Source organism: Lissotriton vulgaris, chromosome 3_1 (genome assembly GCF_964263255.1).
Source record: "Lissotriton vulgaris chromosome 3_1, aLisVul1.2, whole genome shotgun sequence".
Classification (NCBI taxonomy): domain Eukaryota; kingdom Metazoa; phylum Chordata; class Amphibia; order Caudata; family Salamandridae; genus Lissotriton; species Lissotriton vulgaris.
In genome coordinates, this window is record NC_141689.1 from 1751075224 (window position 1) to 1751089328 (window position 14105).

A 14105-nucleotide genomic window follows, 5' to 3' on the forward strand; every position below is an offset into this window, starting at 1 on the left:
GTAACATCTACGTCTAGCTAAAGAATAGCTATCTTTCCAAGTGTTAGCGCCTTTCCACCAAAACCATCCTGTCAGAAACCTTATACATTTACCCACAGCAAGGCCAGATCCAAGTCCACTTCAGTAATGCAGAATGCTTGTCTCCTGTGAGAGCTGGGTTTCTCTTATTGCTTGTAAACATTGTGTATGATTTCTTCGGTTAGTGCTACAGAAGCAACAATCTGGTATTTGGTCCTCTAATGTACAATTTGTGGCTAGCTGATTCTTAGACACTCTTGTATATTTGCCTATCTTGGTATTTTGTGTCTATTGCACTTGTTTAGTTTGCGCCATATTGAACCACTTTGATGTTAAACCTCTGTCATGAATACCTCACCTCTCATAGCCTGGTCTGCCTGTGCTGCATATTCCCCATTGTCTTCATTATTGTCCAATTAGGCAGGTGCCACGTACTCTGCTATTTACATTATTGTGCATGCTCTGCTGAGCGTTTAATTTAAAAGGGATGCTGTGCACTTTAGTTTGTGTGTTCTGTATACAAGTCTGTTAAATAAAGTAAAAGTGCCTGGATTTTTTGTTTAAACAACTTGTCCTGCTGAGCAATCAATACAAGACCTCCATTATCTGCCAGAGTATTGGGTATTTTGTTTTTGCGTGTAAAATGGCTTCTGACTAATTAAACACAGAACTCCATTGCCCAGCATACACCAGGGCCACAGGAGGTGGTCCCTGCAACATTGGCAGCTGTTCCTGCTTGTCCCATGTTGCACTATAAAGTGCAAGGTTTTCTCCCGCAGCACGGAATTCAGCAACACTAACGGGCCGGATTCCATTGCCCAGCAGACATACACCAGGACCCCAAGAGGCGGCCCGTGCAACATTGGTAGCTGTTCCTGCTTGTCTCACGTTTTATTTTTTTTTTAAATATATTTTTATTGCAGGAATTAGCCAAAGTTACATGTCAGATCAGCAACATATCTGCAGGGAAAATAAAATAGGAACATCCGATCCCCCGTGAGAAAACATCTTGAATACACAGCCATTCAACCCACAACCCGAGGGTCGGGCGGCGTCATCTTACAAAAAACCCCAGGTGGGGATCTGGTATAAAGTCGAAGCTGATCCGGATAATCCAACGGCCTTCATCTGCTTTTCTAGATCAACCTAACAGAAAAAACACCCTCCCCAACAGTCGCTCGGTTCCGCTCCCTCCCCCCACCCAACCCCGCCATCAGAGTGTGGTGGTATGTGTAGAAAGAGCCTGTGGGAAGAAACCCTAGGTGACTGGATAGAGATCAGTGTCGTGAACGTCTAACGGGACGCAAGTTGTGCTGCATCATCACCCTCGGAATCGCTGGAAGCGCAGTAATCTCTAAGGGCCTGCACTATTACCTCCCATTCCAACGCTGTGTCTAGCGCCCTCTCGTTCTGCTGCCGTCTCGCCAGTTGGTATCGCAGGGTGCTCTCCCCTGTGGCCCATTTCAGAGGTTCGTTGTGCCATTTAGCTCCTGTTGGACCAACTCTTGCCTTCCAATTTCTGGTTATCTCTCGTTTAGCGAGAACGAGCCCTAAATCTATAAATTTGCTCGAAATTTTATTTTTAGAGGTATGTGGGAACCAATGTAGGAGCCCCACCGCCGCGTCGACCATCAGGGTTCTCCCAGTAACCCTATTAAGAGTGTCCTCGATCAAAAGCCAGTATGAGGTCAGCGCTGGGCAGGACCACAGCATGTGAATGAGGTCTGCCTCAGACGCTCGGCATCTGGGGCAATCCGCCGTATCCTTGGCGAAGTATTGCTGAATTTTCGCTGGGGTCAAATAGGCCCTGTGGAGTATATAAAAATGAACCAGTTGAAACCGGGCATGGCGCGCTCCCTTCCAGGCTCGGCGCATGAGTTGTGTCCACGTCGTCTCCGGTATCTCTTTCCCTATGTCAGCCTCCCAGCAGTTCCGTAGTGTGGTGAGCGGGGGTAAACCCTCGTTAATCAACCTATTATATAAGCACGTGACTGCCTTGACAGTCCCTGCGGACATCATAACGTATTGGCACACCGGAGACGTAGGCGGTTCTTCCAAACCACTTTACCAGTGCGTCTGAATTGCTCTAACCAGAGCCTAGTGCAGGAGGAAGTCGCCTCGGGGAACGTCAAAGTGGTCCAGGATCTCCTGGAAGGGCAACAACACCCCGTCCTCATAAAGGTCCCCCACCAATTGCAATCCTGCATCTTCCCACTGCCCTAGGCGCGACCAGTCTCCCCCGTGCGGTAGGGCTGTTAACATCCCCAGCGGCATTTCCGGGGCATATGGGAGTCGCCGCTCTCCCCGGGCGTGGGCGCGATTCCAGCATAACCTAATAGTCCTTTCTTTGAGAGTTAGATCCTGCAGGGCCAGACGCTGGCGTAGTGCTATGAAGGAAATAATATGTCTGGGCATTCCCCTGCCTCTCCCATCCTCCGGGCCACGAAACTCTCTCGCTATCTCCTGGGTGAAGGTCTGCAATTGAGCTGCCAGATAATATTTCTCAAAGTCTGGTACCGCAAGGCCGCCTTCCGACCTAGGTCTCATCAGGGTCTTGAGGGCCACTCTCCGGCGGCCCGATCCCCAAAGGAACCCCACCACCATGGATCTCAAAAGCCGAAAGGTGGCCGGCGGGATCCAAATCGGGAGCGCTCTAAAATAGTAGATCAACCGGGGAAGTGCCACCATTTTCAATAGTGCAATACGCCCCGCCACTGAAAGCGGCAGGGTAGCCCAAAAATCCATGTTGCCTCGCAACGCGCGAGTACAGTGGGCTATATTGCTGTCAAGAAGGTCGGCGGGGTCATGGTATACGTATACCCCTAGGTACTTGAGGCAGCTAGGTTCCCACCTAATCTCTCTGCTGGTGTCGGGTCTGGGTTCTCCCTTACGGACCGGGAACAGACAGGTCTTGGCCCAATTCACTCTAAGGCCCGATATCTCCCCGAAGGATGTGAGAGCCTCTGCAGCCCCATCTAAGGCAGTATCTGAATTCTCAAGGAAGAGCAGCAGGTCATCAGCCTACAGTGAGATATAGTGCTGACCAGATGATGTCCGCAATCCGCCGAAAGAAACTCCGGACCGGATTGACAGCGCCAGTGGCTCCACCGCTAATGCAAAGAGCAATGGGAATAACGAACATCCCTGCCTCGTGCCTCGTTCTACCGGGTACTGCTGGGAGATCAGCGGGCCTGCCCTCACCCTGGCCGACGCCGAGGCATACAGCACCGTGGTCCACCTGATAAAGCCCTCCCCCAGACCAAAGCTCAGCAGCACTCTGCGCAAGTAATCCCATTCTAGGCTATCAAAAGCCTTTTCCAGGTCGACCGAAAGGTCCAACGGGCGCTGGGCCTCCGTGTGTGGTTCCTCTAGCAAATGAAACAACCTGCGAATATTCATGGTCGTGTTATGTTTTGGGATGAATCCTGCCTGGTCCTCATGTACCAAGAAGCGCATGTGCCCTAGCAGTCTCGATACCAGTATGCTGCTTAGGATCTTGTAATCGACCGTTAACATTGATAACGGTCGGTAAGACGCCGGGTCAGCTGACTCCCTACCAGGTTTGAGGAGGGAAACTACTAAGGCCTCACACATCGAGCCGGGGAGTCGTCCCAAGCGCTTCGCCTCTTTGTAGACTGCAGTCGGGGCACCAATAGGTAGGTGGAGTAAAACTCGACCGGGAGCCCGTCAAGGCCCGGGGTCTTATTTCTCGCCATCCCTTTTATGGCGCTACGGATTTCCTCCAGTTCAATATCGGCGCCCAGGGCCTTCGCCAAATCGGGCTCCAGCGCGGGGATCCCTAAGGGTTGCAGATAATCATCAATCAGGGTGGGGTCCCGGGTTGGGTTACTGCGGTACAGCCGTTCGTAGTAGCGCTGGTAGCAACCTAATATCTCCGGTTGGGTGTACACCTCAAGACCCTCCGTGGTGCGCATGGACGTCGTCAGGGAGGTCTGGCGCTCTCGATCCAGCTGTGCCCCCATTGGTCGCAAAATAATCAGAAATTTGGTCCTCCAGGTCCGCCCTGAAGACTATATCCTCTAATATCTCTGGGCGCAGTTTCCAAGTAGGTACACTAGGGGTCCCTGGGAACCAACGGAAGTCCGCTAGGAGGGGGTAGTGATCAGAGATGGTCCTAGCCAAATATTCAGAGCCCACCGTCGCGGACACCATTTCCGCCGACCCCAGAAATCCGTCTAGCCGCACATGTAATTCGTGCAGGCCAGAAAAAAACGAGTAGTCTCTAGCGTCGGGGTGTTGCGCTCGCCAGATATCCGTCAGCCCCCAGTGTGTCTGCCATTCCTTTCTGCCTTTAGCCACCCGCCGGACTGGGGAGTCCGGGAGGGGGGGTGTGAGCAGTCGACATCAACATCCACCACCGAGTTAAAATCACCACCTAGCAGGAGGGTTCCCGAGAGGAAATGGGCCAGGGAGCCCGACAACCTGGAAAGGAAGGCGAGTTGGTCCACATTAGGCGCATAAACACAACAAATATTCAGGTCCCTGCCCCCCAATGTACCAGAGATAGCTACGTAGCGACCCTCCGGATCCACCACCGATTTTGAAACCTGCAGGGGAACCCCAGCTCTTATCCATATTAGCGCCCCCCTCGCGTAAGCTGAGTATGAAGTGCAGTAGACCTGCCCTCTCCATCTACGCTGTAGCGCCACCCCTTCCACCTTGGTGAGATGTGTCTCCTGCAGTAGCGCTATTTGCACCCCTCTACGCACTAGATAAGTGTGAACCTTGTGGTGTCTGGACATAGTGTGGAGCCCCCGCACATTCCAAGTGATGCATTTTACATTAGCGATCTCAGCCATTGTCCCACATCGTCATTCCCGGGCTCTCCCCACCACGCCCAAACAAAGAAAGAAGCAACAGTCAAGTCAACACTGATGGCGGCCATCCCCCCCAACAACAACCCAACACCCCTCTGAAATGAACCCCTCCCCACCCACCCCAGAATAGGACCCAAATAGCACCATATAGTTCCCATCCAAACCATGTCCCGGGAAAACCCCCTTTCCCCGACTAATCCTGCGGTCGCCACCGCAGGGAAGCCTTAAGGGCTAAGTGCGGGCCGGGCGCCAGTAATGGGCCATCGAGTCTCGGTCTACCGAGACTAAGTCGAGCCCCAAGTCAAAAGTGTCAGCCAGATCGGGGCCCCCCAACCCCATCAATGGGTCATAGCATTAACCGCAACCTCCTCATCCCCCCCGGCAAACCCCCGCCCAAATGGAATCAGCTCACCCGAGTTCATCCCTGCCCATCCAGCATGCCCTCAGCCGAGTCCGGAGTAACAACTGGCAAGTGTACACTATCAGTCTCTGAGTCCTCCGTGTCTGAACGAGTCCCCTCGCCGCCCGGTTCCGATTCTTCAACAATGGGGCTGCCTCGGGGACCAGCCAGGTTAGAAACCATTTCCAGCACTCCTCGTCGCTCAGCCATAGTCTCTACAGTCGAAGGCTTGCCCGGTTTGCAGCGGCGGCTCCGAAGTCTCTTGGAACGTCGTTGCTGTCCGGGTTCCGAAGTCGACTGGGAGGAAGAGCCGAAACCATCTTTGCCAGCCCTATATAGTTCGAGCCAAGTACAGACGTCCTCCGGGGTATCAAAGAATTGGGTCTTATCGTCAAGGATAATGCGGAGCCTCGCAGGAAAGAGGAGCGAGTATTGAATACACTCGCTCCGAAGCTCACCCTTGACCGCTAGGAAAGAGGTCCGCTTACGTTGGGTCTCATAAGTATAGTCCGGAAAAATGTTCACTTGGCTATTCTCCACCTGATAAGGGCCACTGTGCCTGGCAGCGTTGAGGAGCAGGTCCCTGTCCCGAAAATACAACAAGCGCGCCACCACCGGGCGTGGGGAGCGACCTTGCTGCGGTGGCCTCGCCGGCCTCTGTGTGCACGCTCCAGGGTATAGAAGGAGGACAGACCTTCCGGGGCCACCACGTTCCGGAGCCAAGCTTCTAGATAGGCCACCATGTCGCCATCTTCAATCTTTTCCGGCAGGCCCACCACACGAATATTGTTCCGTCTGTTACGCCCTTCAGCGTCCTCTGCCCGTCTCTCCAAGGCATCGATCCGGGACAGGGCATCCTTCATCGTTGCAGCCAGAGTCTTCTGTGCCGGTTCCAGGACCTTTACTGAGCTCTCCACCTCTTTGACTCTGTCCGAGAGCTTACAGTGGTCAGCCCTGAGGAGGCCCAAACTCGTCGCAACCTGGGCGATGTCTTGCTGTAGGGCAGATCGCATAGTTGCGATCGCCTCCAGGACCCGGTCGAATTGCTGCTGTAGGTGGGAACCACCAGAGCACTCCGGATCCACTCGATCGTCCTTGTCTGGCGCCTCCGTGTCCGAGGCGGCCGGGGTGGTTCCTTTAGGTCCCCTTTGTTTTCCCATGGCGGATGTGCCTTGTGGGAGCAAGCTCGGCAGTCTCTCCACCAAGTGTGGGCGTTGGCTGTAGTCCCCTTGATGCGTGGCCGTGTTGAAGAGGGCCTTCGATCGTCCTCGCCAAGTCCTATCACTTCTCCGATCTTTCGGGATGAACCACCGCTGAGACCTCGGAGGCCACCAAGGGGGAGGCGGGGGCGATCGGCGCCGACCGGGGTAGGCCCGTCGGGTCGAGGGAGATCTTGGATTGCAGTCACCAGTGCGGCCAGAATCCCTACGGTGCCAAGTCGCAGTGCCGCCCATAAAGTCCCCAGGGGTCCGGCGAATTCAGGTTCGCGGTGGGAGACAGCCGATCTCTTCGAGCGGTATTGTCGTTCCGCTCAGGGCCTCCGGTCGTACGTGACCAGCCTGCGCCAAGAAAAGCGACTAACAATCAGTCCAGGGATGATCACGGCGTCCAGACACTCCCAAATCGCCAGCTGGACGGTCGCCTCTCGGGAAGACGAGACGTGGAGAAGATACACGCAGATCTGGTAGTCTTCTCCGGGCCAGGGGTCCCGGCAAGGCTATCGAGAGGGACCGGGCGCCATCTTGGGCTCCGCTCCGCTTCCTCCGCAACTTCGCTTTATCATCAGGACAACCAGTTTTCGGGTGTCCCCGGGTGCCTCACCAGGTCGGCCTCAACCCGATCTTCGATTTGTGAGGGTCAGGGTGCCCCAAAATCCTCGATCTGCAGGATATAAACGGGCTCAGTCCCGGAGCCGAGCTCTTAGGCGACCATCGCCATCGGCGTCCAAGCCACCCCCCCCTGCTTGTCTCACGTTGACGCTATAAAGCCTCATGTTTACTCCCACAGCGCAGGATGAGCAAAGCCCGGGTCAAGGACGGGTCACTGTGCGCCCATCCCCGGCTGGACATGGCTGGGCTGGACCGGGCTACCCCTCTTGGTTTTTCAACAGAGGGGCTGCATATTATGAGGTACTTCGTTATTTTTTTTGCCTGATATTTCTGCCAAGATTTGAAAGCCACTAATATTTCCTGCTGTTGTTTTGGCCTCAGTAGAAGCCAGTTTTGCTGTACCCTGTCCCCCTTTGGTGCACCCCAGTCAGTGTCTGTTAGGTTTAAGCAAATATGTGGAGCTATAGTTGAACTTTTGGCAAAAACATTATTGCAACACAATAATGGGAAAGGGAAAGCAGGGGAAGGCACGCCTTTATCTTCTAAAGCTAAAAAGAAGTCTTTGCCATTGGCGGCTGGAAACTGTGTATTGGACTGCTTCGACTTTCTTATCACAGAGTGTGTGGTAATTGTAAATCCTGCACCACCCCAAAGTGGTAATTCTCCCCCAGCTGTGGCCCCCGAGCATATTCATAAAGACAAGAGGGGACATGTATTTTTGTCTGAAGTAACATCATGTGAATCTGAAACTCCTTGGGCAGAAGATAATGTTGCCACAATTGAATGCCAAAATCGTTTCTCAATTCTTTGTCCTGATATTGATGTAACTGAAGGGGCCTGTAGTGATGTTTCTAGAACCCGTACACAGGAATGTTATTTTATGTTCTGTTGTTTGATGGGTCTCATAGGGGGAGTTAAGGGATCAGAGTGGGTCTCTGATGGAGGTGGTACTGAGTTTTGAGGAGGAGAAGAAGACGAATAGTGCACTTGCCACTGGGGATTTGAAGCATGAAATGTTTATACACATGTGAGTAATAATCAGGGGTTCCCTCATGATAAGTTGTATTTCAAGCCATTGCCTAGGAACACCCTCGCTACATTTCATAAACATATCGCACCTCCCAATTCCATGTTTAGCTTCCACCATGTGGACGTCATATGGTACCATGGTCGTTACATATCCAACCAACAGGGGAATTCAAAGGCACAAATCTTTCTTACACCAGTCCCCAGGTTGCCTGACGATGGTAAGGAAGATCATGACTCACTCATAAACAAAGTTATACACTGGTTTCAGGCTGTTTACCAGTGCTATTACATCATAAGAAGTGATAGTGCAGGTGCTGAAAGATTGTTAAGCCAAATGGTGAAAATTATAGTTATGATCCAATTCTTCCAATGGGATGTAGTGAGTGGTCTTATGTCTATGGATGCTTGAACCACTTCCCAGGCCAAAACTCGAATCGAGATCAAATATCAGAATCAGGAAAGGGGCGCTAGAAGTGCTGACAAATGGATCTTTTCCTTGACTGGCTATACCAGCTGCTGTTATTTATGGAATTGATGTAGCTGCCCTCCCCTCTGCCTCTTGCCCAAAAAAGTCTTTGATCACTTACTAGTGAGCCAGTCCTCTGCAGCTAGGTGAAAGTCAACAAGTTCTGATGCTACACGCTTTAGGTCTGATTGGTGTTCACTTATTTTTCATGAGCAGATTGTGCCTGTCTCCCCAACTCTAGATGTAGAGCCAGTGGTTGATGATTACTTTTTATGTGCCCAGCCAAATGTATCCCCATTGAAATTCTTGTCATGGAATGTTGCTGGGATTTCAAAACAGCTCCCCGTTTTGGAATGGGGAAATTGAATTGATTCGCATGATGTTTGTTTCTTTCAAGAGATTTGCTCTTTGTCTCCCATCAATAGATAAGGGTGTATGTCAGTAAATGTAAATGCAATTTGCAGTGGAAAGGGTAGACCCTTAGGAGGGCTACGGATCTGGGTCAAAACTTCTCTACAATGCCAAACACAAGAATATTCATTTCAATTCACCAGATATGATGGCAGTGGCGCTCAAACTATCCTCACGTATGGTTTTAAACATTTTTAATGTTTATAATGGAGTGAGCCGCAGACCAGCCAAGTAGGTGGTTCTTAACACCCCTGAGGCTGCAAACACAGAACAAATGGGGAGGGGATTTTGAAAGTCAGCCAGGTATCCCACAACTGGATCTGCCAAAGGTATGCTGGTCCTCTAAAGCTGGTCAGGAATTGGTCCTAACACTCAACTTTGATTTAAGAGCAGCAAGCGGCAGGACACCATCTGATTGTTTAGCTAAAATGACATATAATAGACTTGAGTATGAGAGCTGGATTGACTAATTTCTGGTAGTTGTGAAGCTATGGCCACATCCAATAGGCATGGAAGAGGTGGATAGACTCAATAGTGACCATCATGCACTAACCCTAGCCTTGACTGACAATTTTAAGCTAACTTTAGCTTTGAAGGGGTCTTGAGATTTGGGGTATCTCTCTGTATCCAGCAACCATAAAAACATTGCAAACATCATCTCTTGCGGCAGTAGTCTCTAGAGTAGTCTCAGAAGTGGAGTTCCTTTCCTTCCTTTCTGACTTTACTAGGTGTGAGGTGTTGGGTTGAGGCACAATGACATTTTTAAACAGATCAGGGAATCACCAGGAAAATATCATAAGGGGAAGTGAGATTGTCCAAGACGAACCCATGGTATGATTGTTCCTGTAGGTCAGCAAAAAGTAAGCTTTTAGTTGCAGTGAAATCTGATATATGTCATAGTATAATTAGTAGTAGGGCCAGGTATAGGTGTTCCTTGTCTAGGGCAAAAAAGGAGTGGGAGAATAAACTGTGGCTAACTCTTCATGAAGCCATGATCTCAAAGGATAGCCATACATTTTGGCGCATGCCTTTCACATGTACAACTGGCATACAAACCTCATTGGATCTTTGTGTCCAACCAGATGACTGGGTTAGTCATTTTAGTAAGTCATACTCCAACAGTGTAGCTATAGACGAGGATGATAAACTGAGTCAATATGTTTCAACTCAGGAAGATATCAATATTCTTGTTTTGACCTTAACTGAGACCGCAATGCCATCAATTCATGTACCCATGCCCATGCCCGTGCCCCGGGTCAGGGCAGGATTCCAAACAAACTATTTCAAGCCAACACAGAGGTCAGGGACCGTATATATAATCATTCTATTGAATGCTATATTGTTGGATATCGAGATTCCATCATTGTGGAGATCGCTGAGATCCTGCCGATATATAAGAAGGGGGACCGGGCGATCCCGGCAAATTATTGCCCTATTAGTCTGATTGATTTGCTACAAAAAGTATTTTGCAAACAAGTACTGATTCACCTTCAGAAATGGAATGCAGAGGATGGTATTTTATCTGACCTCCAGGCAGGTTTTAGAACAAGTATCAGTACCTTGGATCAGGTCCTCTGTTCTTGTGTATATATTGGCGTGAGGTATCACTCAACGGGGGAAAACTGTATGTTGCTTTTGTAGATCCACGTACAACTTTTGATCATGTTCCCCGAGCGCATATGTGGAATGAATGGGAAAACCTGTGCATTCCCCACTCTCTATTGAATAGTTTGGTGGGACTACATATGGCTAAGAAGGCACAGGATCAATGGGGAATAGATAGACAGCTTGCAGATCCCTTCAGGGTGGTACAAGGTGTGTTTTAGCCCCCATTCGTTCCTCCCCGAATATAAATGGGGTGATTTACCATCTTAGTAAAGAGGGGTGTGATGGGGAAGGAAGGATCTGGCCCTCCTTTTCGCCAATGATATTTAATCGATTTTTAGGACACCCCAGGGATTGTAACTGCTCTTGGACAATATTTCATTATTCTGTGCAGAGAGAGGCCTTGAGGTAAAAGGCACCAAAGCAAATTGCATGCTTTACTCCTGGGCTAGTCATTTCCATTGCAGCAGACAGATACAGGTTGGAAATAAGTGTATCGATTGTGTATGTACCTTTGATTACTTAGGTGTACGCAGGACATATAATATGAGTTGGGCCCCACAGATCAAAGAGGCCCAGGCAATGCCTCTCCATCAGTCAACAAACCTGGTGAAAATTCACCGCACAACTTCCTCCAGGAGAGTCGCTCCTTTTCTGGAGATATATAATGTTAAAGTCATTCGGTCCATGTTGTATGGTGCTGAAATATGGGGCTCATCAAACATTAATGGCCTTGCCACAACAGAGAATAGGTTTATGAGGTCCATTCTTTCACTTCCAATGAGTACGTCTCTTGTATACTCATACCTAGACTTTGCCCAAAGGAAGATTCTGCACCAAATTGAATGCAGATTGTTATTATTTTGGTATCATTTGCGGTCGACCGTTGAACTGAAATCTTATCATGAAGGTGTCACAAAATTTATGACACACCCGGGTGTAGCTAAAATTGCCTGGTTTTGTGGTTAAAACTATTTTACAGAGGTTGAGCCTAGATACTTATTGGTCCTCCCCTGAGCAACTGTGCCAGCTAGCTAGCGCCAAGATGAAAAACCTTTATTGGTAGGTTGCAGCCATGGACATTGTGACCAAGGGCCCGATGTAGGTACCAAATACCCGTCGGAAACGGCCGATTTCGGCCGTTTCCGACCGGTATTTGGCCTACTGAGATGTAGGGGACCTTTTTTTGTCCGATTCGGTATTTTACCGATTCGGTAAAATTACCGAATCGCAAAAATACCGAATCGGTAATTTTACCGATTTTTAAATTTGGGATGTAGGTGGGACTACTTTCTGTCCCACAGGCCCTTCAGATTCGGTATTTTAACACCCAATCTAATTGGGTGTTAAAATACCGAATCCAGGTGTGCATGCACATGTGTGCATGCACACCTATGCCATGTGACAGACAGACATGCCCTTAGGGCATGTCTGTGTGCCACATGGCTCACATGCCTGTTTTGGGGGTGCTAGAGGGTGTCAAAGTGACACCCCCTGCACCCTTGCACAAATCGGTAATTACCGAATCGGTAATTACCGATTCTGTAATGCCCATTGATTCCTATGGGCTTCAAGGCCCATAGGAAGCAATGGGGGATACCGAATCGGTATTTACAGAATCGGTAAATACCGAATCTTACAGAATCGGTATTTACCGAATCTGAAATACCTACATCTCCCCCCCTCTAATTTACCACTTCATAAATATCGATTCGGTATGATTCGGTATTTATGAAGTGGTAAATGTAGATTTACCTACATCGGGCCCCAAGAGTACAGGCAGTCTTACACAGTTGTTTATCGATGTCAAATCGTATATGTGAGTTATGAGGTAATCCTTGATGAAATTGAACCTGCTCTGGTGTGTAAATTATATCTGCAGTTCGGATATGGTATCCTCCCGCCCAAATCTTTTACCTCTAATTGATTTGCAGACAGTGAGTGTGATGATGATCAATGTCCTGCATTTGTAGGGGGGAAAAGAATCATTGGAACACATATTGCTCTTCTGCCCCCAGTACAGTAGTCTTCGGGCAAAGTTGATTGTTCCACTTTTCACCATTCTAGGTACAAGGAGTTGCCAGGTTGCTTTTAGAATCTTTAGTACTAGCACACACAGGCCTCATGTGTTTGGTGTGGCAAAATATCTTGTGGCAATCTGGATAAGGTGTTCCGAGTGTCAATAAAACATGAAGCCATCCACTGAGTAAATAAAGTAGGAAAGTGACCAGTGGAATCCCTCGTAAACTGTAAATGTGTTCTTGCCCTAAAATGGTCCATTCAGTTTTAACATTTTATCTAATTTCTATGACAACAGTTGGACTGCTTTTATCTGCTTTGTATTTGTATACTTGTTTATAATATTCTTACTCTGTTGATCTGTGTGATTGAAATAAAGTATTTTGACGAACTGACTGACTAAATTATACATTGATGAGCAATTAAAGACCTCCATTTCCTGCAGCCCTTGTTTCCTGCCAGAGTGTCTGGTAATTTTGTTTTCTGTCTTCTGGTTGGCAAGTTGCACTCTCCACCTGCAAGCTATAAATACCACATTCAAAGTGTGGGCACTTGATTGGATTTCTAAATGTATCTTTAGAGAAAGCTGTAGGGTTCCGCACCCAGCTGCCTGTGACAAGAGCAACTCAGACACTGTTGCCTGGAAGATTGTGGCTTGCAACCACTCTTGGAATCCTGTGCCTTCAAGACGACTTCCTACAATCTTTAACCCTAGAACCTGGCCATTCAGCCATCACTGCCATCCCTCTGTCGCCTTGACAATGGCCATCATTCTCTCACTGCTGCTTAATGCTCCAGCTACTTTAGCCCACTACACAGACCTCAGATTAGTGCACTAGCCCATCGCCTCTCGTTTTCTTTCTTTTTTTTCCAAAGGCACCCTTACAATTTGAATATAAACAAGGAAGTTTTATCACAAGAAAAAGAAAGAAGGGCTAATTGCGGGAGTTGTGTGAAGTAAAAGACAGTTAATGAGATTGTTATATTCAGTGAGGAAACTAAAAATACACACTTTGGCTTTAGTGCAGGGGTCAGGGTTTAAAGGACTCCACATGGTCATTCAGTAATTCTTGTTTTGATTTTTTCTCAAGGACTCACACCGAAAGAAACTCTTTAAAATAACCGTTTGTGAGTAAGAGCAATTAACTCAGTGGTGGTGTCCACAAGAGGGTTTAGAGATTGTGGAGGTAAGCCACAAATAATAGAGTACCTCTGCTGGAAGAAGGAGTATGCCTTACCACTAGAACATGAAGGGCCCTACTCAAAAATATCAACATACCCCCATCAGATTTTCCACTGGAGCTCTAGGTACACCAGAATCATCTCCTCTCTTTCATTCTCTCTCTCTCTCTCTCTCCCTCTCTCTGTCTCTCTCCCCTCTCTTTATTTCTCTATTTCTCTCTTTCTCTCGCGCTCTCTCTCTTACTCCCTAACGCATGATACCCCAGAGTCAGTAATTAATATCAGTAACCTCGAGGAGAAGTGGTGGG